We start from the raw sequence: 24,960 nt of genomic DNA, 5'->3' as shown, positions 1-24,960 counted from the left end.
ATCTTCTAGTGGAATTTATTTCTCTTTGCTATGTGTGACTGTCAATTCAAGGTCTTCACTAACTCTTCTATGTCTATTACTCTCTTAAGATGTAATATTATTACATCTCATTCTAGAGGGCGCAACAGCAATCAGGTCTTCAATATACTGAGCATTATTCAGTCCAGTAAGGACGGTGTTTGATGAACAACTTCTTCAACAGCAGTGCAGGTCTAAACAGCACTGTGCTGTTTCATCCTCTCCTGCTGCAGCCCTTGGATTCTCATCCTGGGCTCCATTTGGGTCTCTTGGACACTGCTAGTACAAGTACTGTGCTAACTGGAAATCTCCCCTAACTAAAGAAAAGTCTATAGATGCTCCTGCCAAGTGTGGCATGATGCTTGTAACTAACTAGAAATTTTAGTATTAGAAATTTAGAAAATTAGAATTTATTGTTAGTGGCAAAAAATAATAATAATAATAATTAAAAAAAAAAAAAAAGATAAAATACTACTCTGACCCTCATTGTTTCTCCTTTCTGTGTTACACAACATGAATAGGAACACAAGGATTATGTTCTGATCTTTCTTGATAGATGTTATTTTTTTTTGTCTGCAGTTTAAAATGAAAGTTAACTTTCCTCTTTTTAATACCTTTTAATCCCACACATTTTTCAAGGTAAGTTGCTGGAACAGGCTCCCCATGGAAGCTGTCACAACACGGAACCTAACGGAGTTCAAGAATCATTTTGACAACACTCTCAGGTGATTTCTGGGTGGTCTTGTGTGGAGCCAGGAGTTGGATTCGATAACCCTCGAGGGTCCCTACCAACTGGGAATATTCTATGGTTCTATGGTTAAGTCTTGAAGCACTGATGTTAGTCACCTTTTCTTTTTTGTTAGCCAGTTGTCTCTCTTCTGGACAATACCTAACTTTGCAAGTCTGGTGCTTCCATCTTTTCACACTAGCACTGAACCTTTTCCTTCAACCCAGTTTTCTTTTTATCCACAAACACTAGCCTCTCTGCCTGTAACATCATTCCATAATTTATCATAGAATCATAGTATGGTTTGGGTTGGAAGGGGATCATCTAATTTCAACCTCCTGACAGGGACACCTTCAACTACACCAGGGTGCTCAAAGCCCCATTCAACCTGCCCTTGAACACCTCCAGGAATGGGGCATCCACAACTTCTTTGGGCAACCTGTTCCAGGGCCACTCCACCCTTATAGTACAGAATTTCTTCCTAAAATTGAATCTAAAACTGACCTTTTTCAGTTTTAAGCCATTACTCCTTGTTCTGTCACTCCACTCCCTGAAAAAGAGTCCATCTCCTGCTCACTATAAGGTCTCCCTGGAGGCTTCTCTTCTACAGGCTGAAAAACACCAACTCCCTCAGTCTATCTTCATAGGAGAAGTGCTCCAGCACTTTGATCATCCTCATGGCCTTCCTCTGGACTCATTCTAATAGGTCCATTTATGACAAAGAAGAACAACTTAGACATGGATTTCTAGTTAGAAATGTAGATGTCATTTCAAAATCAAGAAATAAGACACAAAGTAGAAAAAATTCTGATGAGAAAAAAATAAAAAGTAAATAAATAAAAAGGAACCAAGGAACAAATCCAGAGAAAAAGCATTTAAAAATACACAAATTTTTATTCTTCTTTCACCGCTTCGGTTCACGTAACATGCAGAGCATGGCAGATTAATTAGTTGATGTTTGGTATGTAATAGGTATGTAATAGGAGAGGCTAAAAGTAGTAAGAAGAGATGACATCAAGAAAAGGAAAAGGCACATTAAGTATTAGGGAAAACATCTTTCCAAGCATTAAACATCTTCCATTATGGAATAATCTATACCTACTAGGAAGTTAAAGATACTGTTCCTTTGGAGCATTTACTTTTTCCTAGGAAGAGGACTAAACATGTACAGACAACTTTATGACAATAATTCTCATGTGTCAATAAATATATATATATATAAATAAATAAATAAGAATAATTTACTAATTCTAGTGAACTTGAACATGACACTTTGTAAAATGCAGATACCAAGAACAAAACTGAAGGGTTTTTTACACAGGTATCAGCTGTTCTGGGTTAATAATTTGAATTATGGGTTAATAATTCTGAAATTCTACTTAATAGTAATAGGTGAGGATCTACATCAGAAAATCCCAGATAATATAATTTCTTACCACAAAAATAATAATAATCCCAGTTAAAGTAATGTTAATCACCATTACTTTTGTAATGTGTTGATTATTTGTTAGCAAGCCGTCTGTATCCCATTAAACACTATTTCCATTGCAAGCAGTAAAAGATTTTGTAGTTGATCTGTCAATATGGAGTTGCCTTGAGCTATGTTTGGTTTTGGCCTGATCTGATTTCAACTTGTTTGAGCTAAGACAACAATTTTCTAGTAGTCAGGTTACTATTGCCGGATCATCCCCCTATACATGTATACTCTGCTCTGGTGAGGCTGCACTTTGAGTACTGTGTTCAGTTCTTCTTCTCTCTAGAAGAAGGACATTGAGGCCCTGGAGTGTGTCCAGAGAAGGGCTATAAAGCTGCTGAAGGGCCTGGAACGTAAGTCGTATGAGGAGCAGCTGAGGGAAGTGGGGTTGTTTAGTCTGGAGAAGAGGAGACTCAGGGGACACTTTATTGCTCTTTACAACTACCTGAAAGGAAGTTGTGGAGAGCTGGGGGTCGGCCTCTTCTCACAGATAACTAGTGATAAAACTAGAGGGAATGGCTTCAAGTTGCACCAGGGAAGGATTAGGTTGGAAATTAGGAGATATTTCTTCTCAGAAAGAGTGGTCAGGCATAGGAACAGGCTGCCCATGTAGTCAATGAATGATAAACCTTAGCCCAAAGAAATGTAACTACATTGATGTTAATCAGGCTAAAGCAGCCCATTATGCTTTCAGTAGGTAATGGGAGAAAACAGATAAACTTAAGACAGGAATGAATGAGGGAAGATCAAGCAAAGCAATCTACGCTGGAAGAGCAAATAAACAAAATCTAAGTGGAATTAAGACTGGGTAGAAAAAAAGTTCTCATCAGTGTTGAGCTCCATTATATGGAAACTCAAGATGCTGATGAGTTGTTTTAAGCACAGATAACATTTGCCCTCAGCAAGTATGCTGATGACACAAAGCTGGGAGGAGTGGCTGACACGCCAGAAGGCTGTGCTGCCACTCAGAGAGACCTGGACAGGCTAGAGAGATGGGTAGGAAGAAACCAAATGAGGTTTAATAAGAGCAAGTGTAGAGTCCTGCACCTGGGAAGGAACAACCACATGTATCAGTACAGGCTAGGGGATGACCTACTGGAGAGGAGCTCTGAGGAGAAGGACCTGGGGGTCCTGGTGGACAGGTTGACCATGAGCCAGCAGTGTGCCCTTGTGGCCAAGAGGGCCAATGGAATCCTGGCATGCATTAAAAGGAGCATGGCTAGCAGGTCAAGGCAAGTGATCCTCCCCCTCTACTCTGCCCTGGCCAGGCCTCACCTGGAGTACTGTGTCCAATTCTGGGTTCCCCAGTACAAAAAAAGACAGGGATCTCCTGGAAAGAGTCCAGTCCACAAAGATGATATGGGGCCTGGAGCATCTTCCTTATGAGGAAATTCCGAGAGACCTGGGTCTGTTCAGCCTGGACAAAAGAAGGCTGAGAGGGGATCTCATCAATGTTTATAAATACCTGAGGTACGGGAGACAGAGGGATTTGGCCAACCTCTTTTCAGTGGTTTACGGGGATAGGACAAAGAGTAATGGCCACAAGATAGGGCGCAGGAAGTTCCGCACTACCATGCAAAAGAACTTCTTCATGGTGAGGGTGACGGAGCACTGGAACAGGCTGCCCAAGGAGGTTGTGGAGTCTCCTTCTCTGGAGGCCTGTCTGGATGCCTACCTGGGCACCCTGCTTTAAGGAACCTGCTTTGACAGGGGGGTTGGACCCAATGATCTTTTGAGGTCCCTTCCAACCCCTTCAATTCTGTGATTCTATGATTCTAACATATCAACTTCTTTTTGATTTTGATTTCTTTACCTCAAAAATAGATATGACCTGTTACATGCTATAATTGGAGATAGAAAATCTCTATTAAAGTTTTGGACTCTCAAGAGGTACAATTACATGTACTGAATTTGCTGACAACTCTTTTTGCATATCTCTATTATTATTTTTATTTTGGAACCTTTGTTACATGTATGCAATGACAGTCATCTCCATCATTTTTCTAACTTTGATGATCTTTTACATGTACATGCTCCATTTCATTCAATTAATTCTTTACCATTATTCCTTTGTAAGGATAAAAGGGATTGATGCAGTATATTAATTAATGATATGATTGTCTCTCCTTTTACTGGTAACTTTGAGCATAGAATGGTAATCAAATATAATTCAGGAAGTTGGTTATGTTGAACTTCACATAAAAATTACAGGCTCTTTATTTTTTGACTTTCAGCTCCCTGAAGGAACAGCTATGTAGAATGAGACAAAAGCTTAGTCTAGCCCAATAACCTGTTGGAAAAGAACTCAATAATACAAACTTTGAAATAAGACAAGCCTATTGTGAAATTTTCACAGCCTCCAGGATTCTTTGATGAAGAGATCTGTCACCAGAATTTCTCTTTAAAATTTCCTATGTATTAAAGGCCAAATATACATAAATATTTTTATACTATTATTCATAATAAGGGATGAATGTCTGAAGACAGAGGGAAAATCATTACTCTCCTAAAAATAGATCTTCTGCATTATATCTTCAACATTTTGCACTTCAAGACTATATAATAGCATGTGAAGATGTCATCTGAATGACAGCAATTGCCTAAGCATTAGTGTTAACATTGAACTCATTTGCACAATCACAGCCCAATTCAGTACATATCCATTACTATTTATCTCCATTCTGAAATTTCACCTGCCTTTTCCGTAGTATGAATAAATCATTAGAACAGATGGTAAAAGCTTACCAATAAAAGGCACTGTCATTCTCAGAGCAACCCACCATGCATAGTCAACGTGCATTCACTAAAACAAAACAGCGTTTCTATGTTTTGGGAATGTATGCTGTTCGAATTGCTGATTATATTATTTTAGCAATTAACCTAAACAGGAACCATTCACTTATTCCACAGAACTAGACCCGTTCACTACAGTCTTTAGTTAATTAGAACTGGCTTGTTCTGATTACATTCATTTCTTTGAAGGCTATGCACACACAAACCACACACATCCAATTTCTGTCCTGTGGTAAGAGAACAGGATTCATTGTAGAGGAGCCAGATCTTGAAGATGAAATGTTATTGAAATGTGGTGAGACCATTAAAGATCTCTCTGATGTATGTCTGCTTACAAATGTGTTTAACTGCTGCTCAGACTGGTAATCTTGCAATTGTTAAGACTTCCTGACAGTTTAGCGAAGTCAAGAGTGTAGTAAGTTTTTTTTTTTTTTTTCTTTTTTTTTTTTTTTTTCTGCAATCCTTCCTACCTTCAAATAATCTGAATTGCTCTATGCCCAGGTGGAGGCTGGTGACAAGTGATGTCCCTCTGGGGTCTGTCTTGAGAGAGGTACTGTTTAATATCAAGTGCACCTTCAAATTTGGAGATGACACTAAGATGAGTGGTGCAGTTGATACAATAGAAGGAAGAGATGGCTTTCAAAGGGACATGGACAAGCTTGAAAAGTAAAGCCACATGAACCTTATGAGGTTCAACAAGTCCAAGTACAAGCACCTGGGTCAGGATAATCCCAGACATGAGGACAGACTGAGAGAAGAATTCATTGAGAGCAGCCCTGCAAACCGAAAAAAAAACACCTAGGTGATCCAGCTTGGTAGGGGCATTGGACTAGATGATCCCCAGAGGTCCCTTCCAACCTCAAACACTCTGTGAAAAATAAAAAATGAAAAAATATCCTAATAAGCATTTGCATTAATCACAGACCAAGGCACAGTGTTTCCATAGCCCCCAGCATTGATTCTGCTAACTGAAAGGACATTGATGCACGTGTTGGAGCTAAAAAGTGTAAGATAAGTGACCCTATCCATAGCAAACACTAATGAAGTATATATGTAAGCAAAACAGATTATAAAAATTGAAAATCTCTTTTTCTAATACATTAAATGGGTAGTTGTTATTTATTGCATCCATTGACGTTCTGCCACTGTATTACTGCGCAGTGCAAAATCTTTTAAACTGTCCGAGTTTTGCAGAAGATTTAATCTTAAGGACAATTAAATTATAAAGCCTGACATCTTTTATAACACAAGCAATATTATTTAACCCAGTTAAACTTGCAGTGAATGAAATGGCTTGTATTGTTATAAAGCAAGACTTTCAGAAAGATATTCCTCAACAACTTCAAGAGGTGATGAACCCATCAATTCCAATATCTGATCAATTATTAAAAATGTACACCTTAGTTCTGATTTGAATTACTCTGGATTTAACTTTCATATATTGGCCATCATTACATCATTCTTAGCAAATTAAAGAGCCTCTCAGTATGCGCTACTTTTCCTCCATGAGAGCATGATTCTAGTAAGTGTTGAAAAATGTGGTTCCTTAAGACATTGCACTAAGATTTTTAATACACTATAAATGTGGTTTAATGATAGTATAATCTTACTACAAATGCTTACGAGTACTGAACAATTACTTGCAGATATCCGACCAGTTAATTATGCATAATCATTTGGCTCATTTACTTAAAAAGCAATACTTGTGTTTTAAGCAGAAACATCAAAAGATGAAAGATTAAATCTGTTTCTCCTAACCATTCAAATATTCATCATTACCTGAGTGGAATATTTTGGAATGGGATTCTACAAACATGAAAAAAATAGGATTTACAAACGCTGAATCTGGAATCAAGTTAAACACAATACAAGAAAATTTGGGTTCATAAGGTCTAAGTGAAATTAAAGTGTAATGAAAAGGCATTGACATCAAACACCTCTGATGTTCATCATTTCTGCTGTCATCAGATGATGAGTTATAGGACTGACTCTATACTATTCAGAAGACAGAATAAAAATGGAGCATGGAGACTGCCTGTTATGCCGAACCATTTTGTGTCATTATTTCTTTGTATTTCCATACCTGTCTGTCCATCTCCTGCCTTTCAATTTTACATTGTAAAGTCCTGTGTTGAATAGGATAATTTTATATATCTTACACACAAAATGTTATATAATTTTCATCACTGTTTTGGATAGATATATTAATACTTCTTTTCCACATACATAAATAGATTGAGTAGGAGCTTATTCCATTTCTCTAAGTGAAATATACTCAGTATATTTGCATATACTTTGCATAAGTATATGCAAAAACATAAAACAGAGATAGATCTTTTCAATTAGTTTTGTTCTTTTGTATGTACAATAATGGAATGTATCTTTTAATTCCAAATAGATTTGTCAAATGTGGAAAAATTGTGTCACAGACACAATTCACCGTAGTAATATAAGAACCGCGGTATATTGAAGTTGGGAGGGAACTATGGAGGTTCTCTGGTCCAATCCCCCTGCTCAAGCAGGGAAGACAAAGTGGACATAGACACTTAAAAATCAGATGGAAAAGTTATATTAAATGAGTTTCATTAGATTTCTATTTTTTGTTATTACCTGTGAGTGATACAGAAAATTCACTGACAAAAAGTTTATGATGAAAAAACAGTCTAACGACTAATGAAGGAGAAGGTAATTTTAGTATTGGCAGGGGGACTGTGAAAGGAAACAAAGGTAAATGTGCAGGTAGAATCTGCTAATAATCACGACCTGGTTATAAAAGCCTCTTTTTTTTTTTTTTTTTTGGCCAGTGTTGCAGTCATGAATCGGTTCAGGGCATCACCTTTACCCACCTTTGAAATAAAAAATGCTTCTTCCTGTTTCTACCAATAAGTGTCAAATGCATTTTCTTAGGAATAAATTTGCACAATAGGATAAAGAAAATAATTAATAAGAAAAATACTCGTAAACTGTGCTGTGAGTCTGTTTCAGATTATCTTCCATCTTTGGAATTGGGGTTAAAAAGTTATTTTGTTTGTTTGTTTATTTCTTTGTTTATTTGTTTGTTTTCTCAGCAGGATGTCCAGACTTTGTGTCACCTAAAAGATTTCATGAATGTACCCACTGACATGAAAGTATCTGATGACATCATAAATTCAAAGATACAAAGATCTAAACATTGGAAGACTAGCATACACATTAGTGAAATTTCTGAGTTACAAAAATTGCGATAAAAGTCCAAAGAAAAGTAATGATCTCATTTGTAAAATACAATTAGCTTTCTTTTTTTTATTCTGTCATAAAACTCCCACAGTAATGGAAACTCATTTCAGAAAACTGTCAAAGGGGTTCTCATCTTTGTCAGTCTCTCATATTCTCATATAGATTACTTTTCCAAAACTGATTTATACTTTTACCGATGAGAAAGTGATGTTGGTCATTTCTTTCAATCCAATTACAAATTTTGTACCATGTGGTATATTTTTTTCATCATAATTATATCTGTTTCTAAATCTATTAATGTGTAATTTTGCACTGTTTCATGTAGTTTTCCAAAGGGCATATATAAATGAAAAAAGGAGCCAGTAATCACCAATTTTCTTTTCTGGTGGGAGTTTATTTCCATTAATGTTTTTGCTTTTTGGTTTGCAATGTTGCTTTTCAGTTTGCCTACATTTCTCTCAGCCCCTACCTGGCTTATCCTGGAAGCTCTGAGCTTCCAGCCAAGCTGTTATCTATTATTCATTAAGTCATCTTTCCCGTCTGTGTCTTTTTTTTTTTTTTTTTTTTTTTTTTTAATAACCCCAACTCTCCATGGCTTTAACAAATTGGGGTTATTACCTAATGCAAAAATATTGTCAGTGCAAAATAATATTTGATGGGCATTCCCTGGCAGAATGTTGAGTTATAAAAGTTTTACATCTAAGGAACATAAACTTTCAAAATTAAGCTTCCAACTCTTAGAAAAAAAATATCAGCAACAATTAACTGTTCAGCATTGTCCCATGAATACCTCTGAAGAGACTTTTCATTATTTTGTTTAAATTCCTCTTGAAAAGGAAAAAACTGTTACACTTCTAAAGAGCAGCTACAGGACTAATAAAATTTTAGACTTCTCATGGGTAACAATGACTTCTGAGGGATCTTAAAGTTACTACATAATACAAGATATTTTTGTTACAAAATTGATTTCATATATACAAAATGTTAATTTGCATTTCACATTAATTCGTGAATGTAATTTTATATTATTTTTTATTATTTGATTGATTATATTACTTGGTTCTGAATAATGGTATTTTTCCATCAAGAACAATGAACAATATAAATATAACATTTTAATACATTTAGTATTTCACAATCATTTTCTAAATAGGGATACGTGACTTTTATGTGCACCAACACCAACAAAAGTTCTGTGGATATATAGAAGAACCATATATTTAAGAATATGAAAAATCACGCTGAAATTAATTTGGCTTAATTAAACTGAATTGAAATAGGGCAAAACACAAACACAAACACCCCTTAGCTCTGTTAAGTCCTTTCCTCTCTGTTTATTATTACTATTCTTATTATTGTTGGTGGTGGTGTTATTATTATTATTTTATCATTCAGTTGTTTGCTTGCTTAGGTCTTTAAAAATTTGAGGCAGCCACAGACAAAAAGCCCATTTTTAGGTAACACTAAAGAATGAAATTTAAATAATGTCCCTGGTGTAAACTTCAAAATAAAGATTGCATGCATATATAAAATTATTTTGTTTAAAGGTTAGTTCTGATATTAAGTGAGATTTTAACTCATTGCACATGTGCTTTATATTGTCATGTTTACATATATTCTTACTAGACAGCAATTCCTACTTAAGAAGAGTCTGTACCTTAGAGGTTAAGACACAGAGGTCAATGTGGATCAGAGGTCAAGACACAGAGGTGAATTTAGTACAATGCCTATTTTTCTGAGACCAGGCAGGAATAAGCAATTTTTATTCACTTGGGAAAAAAATAAAATAAAAAAATAACCACGGTTTGTTTTCATTCAGAAGAAAAATGAATTTAAAAAGCTCATCATTTTTCATGAAATCGAAGTTTTGACTTCTAACCAGGAATAGACTGACATATTGAGATTGATAATGACAGATGAGAGATTGAGATATGCTTCAAAATTAGACCAGAGACCATATATCAAAAATATGGAATTTTTGAGCTTTTTTTTTGGCAAGTTCAAGTGAATGAATAAATGTACAAAATCCTGCCAGAAACTGGTGTTAATTAGCAGAACACCAATTGTTTTCCTGATTTAAGTCATCTGGAGACTTGACCAAGAATTTTGCACGTTACAAATTCGTTGAAGTGCTTTGTTCAATTTCTTTATTTTAGCAGTTTTCTAAGACTATAGTCGTCACAAAGTACTAGGAATTCACTGTTTCATTAGAAATTGCAATTGAGAGGCATTATTAAATGCTAGCCATTCACAAAATCATATCTTCAAAGACATAATAACATGAAAATGTAAAAATGAAAACAATTCTCAACTTTGTAACCAGAAGTATAATCACAGCATTTTCAATCACTGATAGTATACTTCTGCAAATCCAGAGTTAAAGGGACAGAAATTAACTCCATTTATAAATTAATAAGTGGATATTTCAAATGTAGATTTTCAGTAATATTACATACTTGATCTTTCAAAATGCTACTGAACTCTTTTGCTATATAATGTTTGCAGAATTACTCTGTCACATTGAGGTGAAGCCCTTACCTGCTACATGAGAAGGTGCTATTAAAAAGACCCAATGATTCAGGTACATAATGGTAACTAACATCAGAATAAGCCTGTTATATGTCTGGGAAGGTATGTAGAAGGTGGAGTTATCATAAGGACAGTTTTGGGGAGGGTTGTTGATTTAACACCATATTTGCATAAAGAATGTTACTTCACTGGCAGGATTACAACTCCAACTTGTTCACTCTTAAAAGACTACATATGGCAATCTGAGAATCAGCTACTACCAAATGTTTATGTACTGCTATATCATATTTAAATATACTGTTATCATAGAATCATAGAGTCATAGAATATCCTGAGTTGGAAGGGACCCATAAAGATCATCAAGTCCAGCTCCTGGCACTGCGCAGGTCTACCCAAAAGTTTAGACCATGTGACTAAGTGTACAGTCCAATAGCTTCATAAATTCAGACAGGCTTGGTGAAGTGACTACTTCACTGGGGAGCCTGTTCCAGCATGCAGCCACCCTCTCAGTGAAGAACCTCTTTCTGATGTCCAGCCTAAACTTCCCATGCCTCAGCTTAACACCGTCCTATCACTGGTGTTTACAGAGAATAGGTCATCTGCCTCTCCACTCCCCCTCGTGAGGAAGTTGTAGACTGTCATGAGGTCTCAGCCTCCTCTTCTCCAGGCTGAACAGGCCCAGTGACCTCAGCCCCCGTTGCCCTCCTCTGGACACTCTCCAACAGTTTAATGTCCTTCTTGTACTGTGGTGCCCAGAACTGCACACAGTACTCGAGGTGAGGCCACACCAGCGCAGAGTAGTTATATTTGAATACAGTAAAAACAAACATTACATGTACATGCACATGTGCATGTACAATGAGAAGACTCATTGAATAGAGCTATGTGCAACACTAAAAACTCAAAAACTATGCATTCTGAACCAAGCTCTGACACAGATTTACCTAGTGATGTTGGATTAATACCCTAACCTCTTCACTTATCAGACACTGCTATGCTGCTATGTCCATTTTCCTCTTAGGTATGTCTTCCAGATTATATAGGACTTTAAAAATATAATTTCAATATTCTCTCTATATATATTTTTATAATATATATATGTATAATATATATTTATCACCAAACTATTATCTTCTGTGTTTCATCCTGTCAGAGTAATTTCTCAGCTTCCCTCACGTTGGCTTTAGCTGAATATAGTTAAACCTGAACTTCTGAGATTTTTTCCAGAACCTCTTTCAGGTTCTGTTGTTCTCCTTACCACAGAAAAAATGAGGCTAGATGAAATCTTGAAGTTTATCTAGTGTATCATGCTATCCACAATTGCTTTTTCATCTTACTTTAACTATCAAGCATTTAGCCAGAGCACTATTCTAAATCCAATCTTTATTTTCTTGTCCCTTGAAAGCAATAAATTGCCTTCATGTTCCAAGTCCCACCTACTTAGACATGTCTTTACCAAAAGTGTCTTATTTTTGAAAATTTTCTTTCTCTTGTATTAGCACATAATAATAACACAGACAATAACAGTATAGATATTAGCACATGGAAAAAGACAAATACTATAATATCACCAAAAATGAAACAAAAGAGAATCAGAGGTAGAGATAAGAGAGATCAGTCATACTGATTTTTACATCACTGGAAGACATAAAACACTACAGTTGTGAAGACAGGGTGAGAATATACGGAAGAATACAAGAGATTTTCTAGTTCTATTCTAACAGTGAGTATAACTTTGAGGAACAATCTGTCAACTTCTGTTTCAAATATTTCCATGCTGATTCTATTACACTGAACATTTCATCTGAATGGATCAATACTATGTGGTCTCCATTTACAACTCTCTCGTTTCATAGAAAACAATTATTATGTAACAGTTATAGAAGAAAGAAAAAGGTAGATTTTTCATTTACTAAAATGAGCTGTCTTATGGCAATGTTCATTTTCAAATAGAAATACTTGTGAGGGATTCAGAAACATTAAGTGGAATACTGGACAGCCCTGTAGCATTAGGTCAATACACTGCATTATTTGTTCTAGTTTCTGTTCTGTTTTCAGTTATTTTCCAGGCTTTGTAATCTTGATATTAAAGATTACAAATATCAAAGTCTTGATATGACTTTGTATTAAAGTTTGAATCAAAAGTGCACGTTTCCTCTGAGACTTCACTATGAAAAGTACATTTTCCACCAATCTTGCATTTATTAATGAATTAGAAAATACATTTGCATTTTAATTCTTAATAACGAGCATTGGTTAGGAAAGATTGGTATACACACAACATAACTTAGAAAGTTAGTCATGCTGTGATCAATGTGTTTGCCACCTCCAGAAAGTGGGCCTTCTCAGGACCTTATACTTATTTTTGTCTCTACAAGAATCTAAAACAAACTTGGGTAATTTATATTCCTCAAATAAATAAAAAAACACATATTAACAAGGAAATAACAATATTGCTGACACAAAAATGGAAACTGTGTTCTATTTACTGGAATGACTCTTCTTTCTGGGAGCAAGACTGGAGAAACAGTACATACACCGACTCTTCAAGTGAATGAAAACCTCTCCTCATAAGAGATGCTAAAGATCACTGCTTACTAGTGCATATTTCAATAAAATGATTTTGAAAAATTTTATCGATTCAGTAAATTCAGGCACAGTGACTCTATTCAGACCCCCACTGAAGTGGTGATGTAAGCTCTTCTCAAACACTGATCGACTTCTTTCTTGACCTGTTCTTAAATCTAGCTCATGGACCATCATCTTTTAGGGCTTGTTACAAAATTCCACTTAAGTCCCAGTTCAATGATCCTCCTCATTAACTCCTTGCCAAGGAAAATCTTTGACCAATTTTGACCACCAAAAACACTTATTTATTGAGGTAGTTATCAGTGCTTTACACATGGACAGCTTGTACTAGAGTATGCCTCATATTGATTCCTTGTTCCCTACACGTATGACATTATTAAGACTAAGCAGTCAAGGGTTTTCTTTGACTACAGAAAAATTCTAGAGCCTTTTTTTTTCCAGGGAGTATAAGGAATAAAGATGGAGGGGAAAGAATAAGGAATCAATAAAAGAAATTGTGTAGACGAAACATGCATAGGACATTTTTCAAGGTCTGGAAAGGAATAAGACGTACTAATGCTCATCCTTTTCTGACTCCACAAGGATGACTAGAAGGCCAAGTTTGCTAGGTGTGCATGTTTCTCATTTTTTTAGATTCTTGTTGTTGATTTATTTAGCAGTCAATGTCCCCTGCAGTCTTCACAGTCTCCTTTTCTATGTTTTGCAGGATCTGAGGTGAGTGCTGGTAGCTATCATGGAGATGATCACGTCTCTTTTTCCATTGGGAAGCAAGGTATTCCTGTGTCAAGGTTCCTCCACATAGATAGATTGAACAAACAAACAGACATAAACCACTTAACAGTAATGTTCTGTTGCTTTTCCAGATTTCAGATTAGTCCTTTTTGTAGATAGAAACTTGTTCTTAAACTTCAGCTGAAAAGAGAATGCTACCTCAAGTATCTCTTGAGCTCTGTACATTACACTTTTGTTTCTTCCCAATTAATTGAAGAGTCTGGGTGTGATTTAAAAGGTTTTCTAGCAGGTCCACACAACAGGTTGGAAAACATGAATTTGCAATTTAAGATTGCTGAACCCAGTCAGTGAATTAGCAATGTCTTGTTAACTTCATTCTGAACTAATCACCAGCAGAAACAGAGATTTAAATTGTTTTCTAGAATAAATAAATATATATATTTTTAAAGGGTCTGCATTTAAAAAAAAAAAAAAAACTTTTATTTATTTAATTTCAGTAATATCTAGCCTGAAATACATAGATCTCTATCTAGCTACCTATCTTCATGACCTACACACATTTGTTTAGTTATCCTATTGTGGAGATCAGATATTTTAAACACTTCCCTTAAAATTTAATTATCAAATAAGGGAACTCTGTAAAGCTGTCCTTCACCACTTCATATGCATTCTCTTTTTATAAGACTTCTTTTTATTTTTGCCCTTTTAAAATACAGAACACTGTAAGTCTATGTTATTCTCCTGCAGAAGATATGAAGAATCTGTCAGCTTGGGAAAGCCTGGTCAACACAAAGAAAACAAGGCACCTCACTACAAATCTCTTTTCGAAGTTTGCAACAGGGCTTGGTCTCCAGGCAGGCCATATTGTGAACAGTGTTTGGTTATCCATGCTGATGAATCAAAAAGTATTGCAATGTGTGATATAAGTTACAATTTTTTGCCATTTGCCACTGAAATCACTTTGCTGTACATAAATGTTAGCTTGAATTTTTGTTGCATTTTTTTACTCAGATTATTCATGTTATTTCAACATCGATAGGCACACAAGAGAAAAAAGACATGGTAAAGACAGACTGCAACAATAGAGCTAACATGATGACTTCAGGTAGTGCTCTAGAGGAAACAGCCAATGGATGGAAACTATGGAAATGAAATAGTGACAGACTTCATGTGATTTCAATTCCTCAAATGAGATACAAGGAAGAGTAAGAATGAAAGAATCAGTTTCTGTATCTAGCTGCATATTTCTTAAGATTTTTTTGGGAGTATATTTTTCAGGCAATTGAAATGTCGATGGCAAACATTTTTTAGACACACTTAATGAGATGTCCTCAAATTACAGGAGTGGCATGATGGGTATACTGAACCAGTTTACAAAGAAAAAATAAAACTGAGGCCGTTAAAGTAAGATCTGAACTAGACAGTGCACAAAGTATTCATTATTCCATAATTAATCATTTATATAAAATGAATACAGTGACTCTATACCCTTTATGCCTCTGAAACTTAAAGGAAGGAGGGGAGGGAAAGCATCCGTTGGTCTTACTTAAAACTAAAGAAAAAAAAAAAAAAGAAAAGATGTATAGATTTATATATGAAGGTAACAATTGAAAGTCCATGTGTGTCTCACTTTTGTTACTAGTGAACCCAAGAAAATACTAAGAAGACACTAGAATATTAATAAGAAAAACTACATCACCATAGGTGACTATCATCTGCGTTGCACACATGATGTTTAAAACTCTGGGAATTAAAGCATAGAAGTATTTGTTTCTGGTTTAGAATACCTGCTCTGCTATAACACTGGCACCTGCATGATATTTATGGAAATAAACATGACAGAATGCATCTTCCCTTCCTCTCACACAGTAAGGGTAGGCAAAAGAGAAAAGAAAAAAAAAAAAATCAAGCAGAGCATTGTAGAGACAGTAAGATGCGTGGGTTTTCAAACTATTTTAGTGTACTGGACTATTACAGCAGAAGTTCAGATTTCTTGTTGTGATATCTTTTCACATCTATACACAACAGCACCACAGAGAGAGAGAGACAAACAGTGAAAATGATAAATAAATAAAATGATAAATAGTTTCAATATCCCCACAGAATAGTTTCATTCAAGAAAAAAAATCTCCTACCATGATAAAGAAGAAAGTGAACAACTCTACCCTGGTTTTGGTTGTCCTTTCAAGTACTTTCTTTCATTGCACATTTTTGCATGCATAAATTATGTACCTACAATATACAGACTTGCATTGTAACTAAAACAATACATCACACTTTTATCAATAATGAAATCTAGAGTGCCCATCACAGTTAAGGTTCAAAACCAATACCATCCACACAGGGAGCAGGCCTGAAAAATTTCCTGACTATCCCCAAGGCTGAACCATCCCAGAAAATCTTTATCTAACTTGTATTTGAAGTGTGTCATTCTGCCTCACTTCATTTTTTGCCTCTCTAGTACAAACGTTTTATCTTATTTCACTCAATTTAAGTATTGGGTGTCCACAGAAAGGTGGGGGCATCAAGGAGGTTACAGGAGCCTCTGTGAGGAGAGGTGAGGGCTGCCTGTGCCAGCCACAGCTGATTCCAGACAGCTCCAAAGGATACAACTGAGCTCATCAGCAAGGCTGGTGGTGCCTTTGTGAGAATATAGTTAAGAAAGGGCAAGAATGCTATATAGCAGCGTGATGAGGGGAAGAAGAGGACCGTGAGGAGGTGCTCCAGGTGCTGGAGCAGAGATTCCTCTGCAGTGCATGGAGAGGACCATGGTGGACCTGATATCCACACTGCAACCTATGGGGGACCCATGCAGGAGCAAGGGTCTACCAGTAAAAGTACAAACAAAAAGTGTGGAGAGGAGGAGCTGGTATGGACTGACTGCAACCTCTATTTCCCATCCCTCTGCTCCACTCAGGGTAGGGAGCTAAAGGAGTTGGAGTTGATGGACCCAAGCTGAGTCTGGGAAAGAGGGGATGAGGGTGGAGGGAAGATAGTGCTTTACTTATCCTTGTTTCTCACAATACAAATCCATTTTAAGTTCAAAAATTGTGTTTGGGGCTTTTTCTTTCTTTTTCAGATCTGGATTTTATTCTAGTCTATTTAGTATTTCAAACTATGCACATCACTGTAATCATTGAAACCTGTTCTCCAAAGCTAAAAGTGCTTGCAGCCTCCTCAGTCATTATCATTAAGGTCTAGCTATGAAACAAACTAAGCTTCTTGTTGTTGTTATTTCAAATGATCTGCATTTCTTCTTTTAACAAACTCAGTGATGACTGTTTTTGCAGTCTTGTAAAAGCAGAAGAAACAGGGCTTCTGAACATTTTTGTTTTCTCTTTTATTGTCTACTCTATTCCCTACTACAAATTTGTAAGGGCAAAATATATATATTTTTTTCAGTTTTACTATATTGCAACATAAGCCCCAGTGACTTTTAATCATCAGTCAGCACCCAGGGCTGTATACTCCGTTAGAATGATCTGGTGTAGCTCTAATCAATTCACTGGACCAGTATAATTTCATATCAGATATGAACCTTGGCAGTGGCCACTAAACTAGAAAACACAATGGAGTCCAGCCACAGAATTGCTGATATATTTTCCCTTAAAAAAAAAAAAAAAAAAAAAAAAAAAAAAAGTAAATAGGAAACAAGTATTCTAGGTTAAAAGCAATTATTTTAGTATAATAATTTTCTTGACTGCAATTCACTAGACATACAATTTATAATGACATTATCAAAATGTCTTCAGTAAAGAAATAATATGGACCACCTCAGTGAATTAACTCACGGAAATACGCGGCTGCTTGCTGCACAAAACAACAGTAGGATTTGTTTGTATGTGTCAGATCAAATCATACTTAGTCAAATTATTCACTTTTCTGATATGAACAGAATAGACAAACATTATTGGAAAAGATATTTTCCTGAAGGATAAATGGAGCTGGAGATTCCATCGAAGAGTAGGATATCATTGAGAAGATGCTAGGTGATGGCAGGATGCTCATGGCTGAAAGGCCTGAAGGTAGCCAGCTGCAACCATCCTAATTACAGTGAGACTGGCTGACAGAAAGATGGGAAAACATAACCAGAGGTAATCAGGAGTGAGAGACAGAAATGGTTGGCTATATTGATATAGGCATTTAGGAATGACTGTCAGAACAGAAAAGAAATGATTGAAACTCAGTGACAATTTTAAAAAATAGTCTAATACCCTATGTTAAAAGGACAAAAGTCTAGGTTCTTGGAAACAGCACAAAAGAAGGATTTAGAAAATTATCCATAATTGAATTATGAAGGTCTGCAAAAGGATGCACCACCAAATGACTGTATCATTTCTCAGGCCATATCTTCCAAATCTATTATCTAGTATGAAGACAAACCTGCTTGTACTGGAATTTGTTTCAACGGTTCAACTATTCCTGTTTTAATTTACATTTCAGTTTAAGGTCAAAATCCTGCTTGATTTATCCATCATGAATAGCCACACATAAATCACACAGGAAAACACTGAGGATGTATCTGTAGACCAGGGTTTGCATCAATGAATTTTGTGGAGGAGCTCAAGAGCAAAGTTGGACCCTGTTTGTCCTTTGAAACACAAGCATCTGTGGGAGTGAGGGCAAATCCATGAGGAGGCTGCCTCAGTTGATTCTCACAACACAATTGCACAAAGATACATCTTTATCTCATTCATTTGCAGTGGAATAGCATTGGATTTATTTGTGGGTACATGTTGCTACTAAATACATGCATCCCACTGTGAGGTAGCACCTACATGTAGTGTTTCCTTAATGTGGTCGTTTGTCTTCAATTCAGTAAACAAAAGTGTCTATGGCTACCTGCAATGCCTGAAACATCTTCACTGTGCTGACACTTGCTCCTTTATGCATCTCTGGTGGTGAAATTCAGGTCTAGTTTTAGGTGTTTATATGTAGTTATTTGCATGTGCAATAGATGTCAGGGTCTGTAACGCAAGACAGGCAAGCCTTGAGAGTGATTTAACTCTACTACAAACAGGCATCAACACTGATCAGCTAAGTGCTTAAGCATTATATAAGTACTGACTTTGTTGCTTTGGGAATGGTTTTGCTGCTCACCCAGGGGCACATGGTTTAATCTCAGATTCTCTAGTGAACCCTGCAAGGACTCCAAACACATCTCCCAGCAGACATTCAGGTACAACTCCCTGCTTCAGATCTGCCAGCCACATAGATGTCTGCAGCGGATATTTAAAGGACACTAGACACATTGTATGGGCAGTCATACTCTAGGTCCTTTTCATTTATAACACAGTAAACACCTAATATACAGTTGGAGGTCACATCTTTATCATTAACCAAATCCCTGTCCTGATATCCGAAATCAAGTAAGTCTGAGGTGCAAGTAATGTCAACAGGAAAAGAAAATAAAGAATAAAGAACAGGGATAAATTACATCTTTAATTAGTCCTTCCTTTGAGAAAGGTGTTTATAATCAAATACATTCTACATTCTATATAGCCCAAACTGAGCAGATAGAACACTTTTAGATAGTTTTCAGGAGGTGTTGGTAGCTCTAATTTTAAAAGGGCAGGCCAGACTGTAATGGTACAGCTAAGCTTTTATTTCCTCCACAATAAGGTTAATACAGTTTTAAAAGGTAACAAAAGAACATGCTGTAGCCTTTTATCCTTGTCTTTAATCTGACACTAACAAAAACCAATGAAATGCATCCTGCCACCTCCTCTCACATCACCACACACTGCTGTATGTGTGGAGTTCCCAGGAAGCAATATCAGTTGTGGACATGTGCAGATACGTGGACAGACACTCCCTGCAGACTGCCATACACACCAGTTCCCTCACAGTGCATGGGAAATAAGAAATTAACTCTCAGGAGTGTAGTGGCATGGAAAGAAAGGTTGCTATCCCATGATTTAAATATCCATTGATATTGTCAGTGCTGTTAATGGTCCTGCTGTTGGGACTGAAGTCTTCATTGTTCCTGAAAAATCCTATGTAGGGTGACTGCAGAATTCTGCTGTGCCAGTGATAATACTGCCAGCATAATTCTGCCTTCATCTCCCATCTCCTCATGAAAATTTTCCCATCTGTATGGTGCCATAGGAGATAAGCATGTTTCTACCATAGAGCCATCTCTGCTGGGGAAAACAATAATGAAATAAATAAATAAATAAATAAATAAAAGACCTAGCGTGGAGAAAAACAAGCTACTTTTCATTGGCAAAATTACTGTTTCTGTAGCCCCTGTGCTATGTATTGGGAGTAGAAGTTCTGGCAAGTTGAAGCTATCAGATACTGAAAAGTTAAAAATAAAAACCTCTTCAAATGGTAAAAGGCAGGGAGAGGTTTCCTAGCATGTTTGAAGGAGCTCCCTTGATGTAAGCCATACTGCTGATTAAGGCAGGAGTTTCAGGATGGAGCAGAATGGTTTTATGGGGTCTGAAGGCAGGCATGATTTGCAGGCAAAGCAGCAAGGGGAGATCTAATTCACAGATAATTACTGCTTTTTATCCCTTTTTTCCCTTCTGAGTACTTTTTTAAAAAAAATAATAAAAGTAGTGCCACAAATTTCAATGAGTATTTTAGACAAATTCTAACCTTATTAAACCCTTAGTTAAACAGCATTTGTAAAACTTCATGCAGTAATGCAACCCGCTGACTGGATTCCTGCCCTGCCAACCCACACCTGGAAGAAATAAAAAATAGACAGAGGCACATAGGAAAGTATTAGGAGATACGTGTGTAGGGAAACATGAAGCTATCTCTCATTATGCTTATTAGCATGTTCACTGCTTCTTACCTATCATAGAACAGTGTTTTTCTAATGCTCTTTACTTCACCTGGACATATCTGCATTTCAAAAAATAACTGCAGATTGATAATATTGAGAAAATAAAAACAAAGCAAAGATTCAATTAGGAGACTACAGGCATATTTAGGAAACCTTACTGTGTAGTATTTATTTGGCCTGCTTAATGTTCATTCATTTACATAAATGCTAGATAAAATATAGAAACCTCATGAATATGTAGGAGAGATTCATAAAATTATTCTAAGACAAAATAGTCTGATGGTACCTTCTTGTGACTTGGCTGTATTTACTCAGTAGGACAATGAAAAACAAAATTCCATCTTACCCAAACTTTTGGCAATTTAATCTCTTCTGCTGAGAAAGAACACAGCTGACTGACTATAATATAGGATTTATGGAATATTTGAAATACTGTGGTTCTAATTAACACATGAACTAAAAAGTAGCATTTTTACAGCATGAACAAAACTAGAGCTAAGAAATACAATTTTTAATGTCTATAGTAATCTAAAGTAAAGTGAAAATCATAAAGAGCAAATGAAAGTATCACCCTTAAGCTTTTTTTTTTTTTCTAAAATTTCAGATTGTGATGTGAGATTAATGCCAATCAGATGAGGTAACTTCTTAGGGAGAGCAAACAATTTACTGCAGTAGTTGAAGTTTCCATTTTTAAAAGCCTAGAATTTTTTACATATCAGTGTTAACCTTGAAAAATGTGTCCAATTACTTTTATCAAAGCATATTCTATATCCCTCCCAGTCATAAGAGGCCAGCAGTACCTAGCTATTGCACTGCTCGCCTCCCACCTTGTTGCATTCTGGGGTCACAGGTTTGAGCTACACCCTGGGCCACTGTGTGGGCTTCTTCACCCAGAGACTGGTGGTCAATGGCTCTTTGTCCAAGTGGAGGCCCGTGATGAGTGGTATACATGTATCTCAGGGGTCTGTCCTCAGACCAGTACTGTTTAATATCTTTATCAATGACATAGACAGTGGGATTAAGTGCACCCTCAGCAAATCTGCAGATGACACCAAGCTGAGTGTTACGGTTGATACAACAGAAGGAAGGGATACCATCCAAAGGGACCTGCACAAGCTTAAGAAGTGGGCCAATGTGAACCTAATGAGGTTCGACAAGCCGAAGGGCAAGGTGCTGCACCTGGGCCAAGGCAATCCTGGGCATGAGTACAGACTGGGAGAAGAACTCATTGAGAGCAGCCTTGCAGAGAAGGATTTTGGGGTTCTGGTGGATGAAAAGCTTGCCATGAGTTGGCAGTGTGCATTTGGAGCTCAGAAGGCCAACTGTGTCCTGGGCTGCATTAAAAGAGGAGTGGGTCAAGGGAGGTGATTGTGCCCCTCTGCTCTGCCCTGGTGAGGCCCCACTTGGAGTACTGTGTCCAGGTCTGGAGACCCCAGCACAAGAAGGATGTGGAGCTGTTAGAGCAGGTCCAGAGGAGGTCCACAAAGATGATCAAGGGGCTGGAGCACCTCTCCTACAAAGACAGGCTGGAAGAGCTGTGATTGTTTAACCTACAGAAGAGAAGGCTCCAGGGTGACCTCATTGCAACCTTCCAATACTTGAAGGGGACATATATAAAAGATGGAGAGAAACCCTTTGCTCAATCAGATATTGACAGGATGAGGGGAATGGTTTTAAACTGAGGATGATTTAGATTAGAGGTTAGGAAAAAATTCTTCACTCAGAGGGTAGCGAGGGACTGGAAAATGTTGCCTGGAGAGTCTGTGGATGCCCCATCCCTGGAAGTGTTCAAGAGCAGGCTGGATGAGGCCCTGAGCAATCAGATCTAGTGGCATTCCTGCCTATGTCAGGGGACTTGGAACTAGATGATCTTTGAGGTCCCTTCCAACCCAAGCCATTCTATGATTCTATGATAACCTGAACAGTACAAAGTAAGCTTAAAATATCACCCCTTACATTGAAGCCAATGTTTTCTCCTATACTTTGCAGCATTATTTTAAGTGAAACCTATGAATATGCTATTATGTACTAACAGTCAGATAGGTGACTCTAACTAGGATCTAGCTATTTTAATTGATGTTCAGCATCTTAAAATAAAAAAAAAAAAAAATAAATAAAAATAAAAAAAAAGAATCAAGTACCATGAATAAATAAAATAAAACAGAATTAAATGGTAGAATGAGTTTCTATAGGATTGCCAACATGATCACAGAATCACACAGAATCACAGAATTTTCTAGGTTGGAAGAGACCTCAAGGTCATCGAGTCCAACCTCCAACCTAACGCTAACAGCCCTCCACTAAACCATATCCCTAAGCTCTACATCTAAACGTCTTTTGAAGACTTCCAGGGATGGTGACTCCACTACTTCCCTGGGCAGCCTGTTCCAGTGCCTCATCTAACAATTTAATTGTATACCACCATGGTCATCCCCAATGACACTCTTGTGATTGCACATACTTGGAGCAGAATAAGCAAGTAATGCCATGAAATCAGGAGTGTTCAGTTCTGTTTTTCTATAATATAATCTGTGTCAGTGGAAAAGAAGCATTTCCACCAGTGTTTCCTGATACACTGACCACAGTGTATTTCAGCAAGTAAACAATATGTCACAGATTCTCAACTACAAAAATAATTTATTAAAATTTCAAAGCTGTGATAAATACTTTCTATCTCTTGTTACAGCATTTATGCATTCCACTGTCTAATAGGTTTTAAATAGCAACATCATTATAGACAGATTTATAAGCAAATCAAAGGATACATAACTGACAGCAAAAAGAGATATCCAGACTGGCAGAGCTTTGAGTCTCAGGTTTGAAACTGCTGACAACAAGGTTGAAACTTCGCAGAGTTTTGCATATCCTTCTCTCAGATTTGTTCTTCCTAGTAAGTCCTCTCTCTTTCAACATGCAAAGAAGCAGTTGGTGTCAGGACTTTGGTGACATAAATTCCTTTGTGCAATATGACTTCCTTGAAATATTTTGCAAATAAATGTAGCTTCTGGAAAATTGCAGGTGTTATTTATTTATCTGTATTGGATTTATGTGGTAATGGTTTACTAGTAAAAGAGGCTGTGGCAGGGGTAAGAAGGGGTCTCTTCTGTGTGAGAACCACTGACAATGAACTGCCCTGTGTTGGACACAGCCAGTTCCAGCTGGCTCCATGTCAGATCCACTACTGGCCAAAGCTGAGCACATGAGCAGCACTGGTGGTGCCTCAGTGATAACATCTTTAAGAAAGGGTAAAACAGCAGCAGAAGTGAGAGAGAAGATAGAAAATGTGGGAGAAGCAGCCCTGCAGCCCCCAAGATGAGTGCAGCTGGAGGACAGGAGGTGCTGCAGGCACAAGGCAGCACAAGTTCCCCTGCGGCCCCTGGAGAGGCCCCTGGTGGAGCAGGCTGTCCCCCTGCAGCCCATGGGTCCCACATGCAGCAGATCTCCACGCTGCAGCCCTGCCATGGGTGGAGGAGCCCCCAGTGGTGCAGGTGGATGTGGCCTGGCTGCGGCCCATGGAGAGCCCCTGCAGGAGCAGGCCCCAGGCCGGAGCTGCAGCCCGTGGAGAGGAGCCCACACAGGAGCAGGGGATCTGGGGGGAGCTGCCGCCAATGGGGGACCTGTGCTGGAGCACTTTGCTCCTGATGTATGGACCCTGTGGGAAGGACAGGAGCAGGGGAAAAGTGTAGTGTTGAAGGAGAGGCAAGGTGTTACAGACCCATTCCCACATCTTTTGCACTGCTTGAGGCATGGAGGAGGGAGAAAAATAGTGAATGAAAGAATGAATTTGAGACTAGGAAGAAGGCTGGGGATGAGGGGAAGGTGTTTTTTGTTTTGTCTTTTTTTTCTCACTGTCCTATTTATTTATTTATTTTATTTGGAATAAAATTATCACCCCTATTTCAGTTCTACTTTTCCTGTGACAGTAACTGATAAGCAGTCTCTATATGTTTGACCCATAAGTTTTTTCCATCTAAATTTCTCCACCTCTCCTCCTTCAGGAGGAGGGGGAGAGAGAGCAGAGAATATCTGACAGCCAAGCCAAGCTTAACCTATCACATTGTCTCAGCGTGAATGTCTAGAATGAAA

The sequence above is a fragment of the Netta rufina genome (genome assembly GCF_964035555.1).
Source record: "Netta rufina genome assembly, chromosome: 1".
Classification (NCBI taxonomy): Eukaryota; Metazoa; Chordata; class Aves; order Anseriformes; family Anatidae; genus Netta; species Netta rufina.
The sequence above is the reverse complement of the archived record's forward strand: the minus strand, read 5'-3'. Positions refer to the sequence as shown.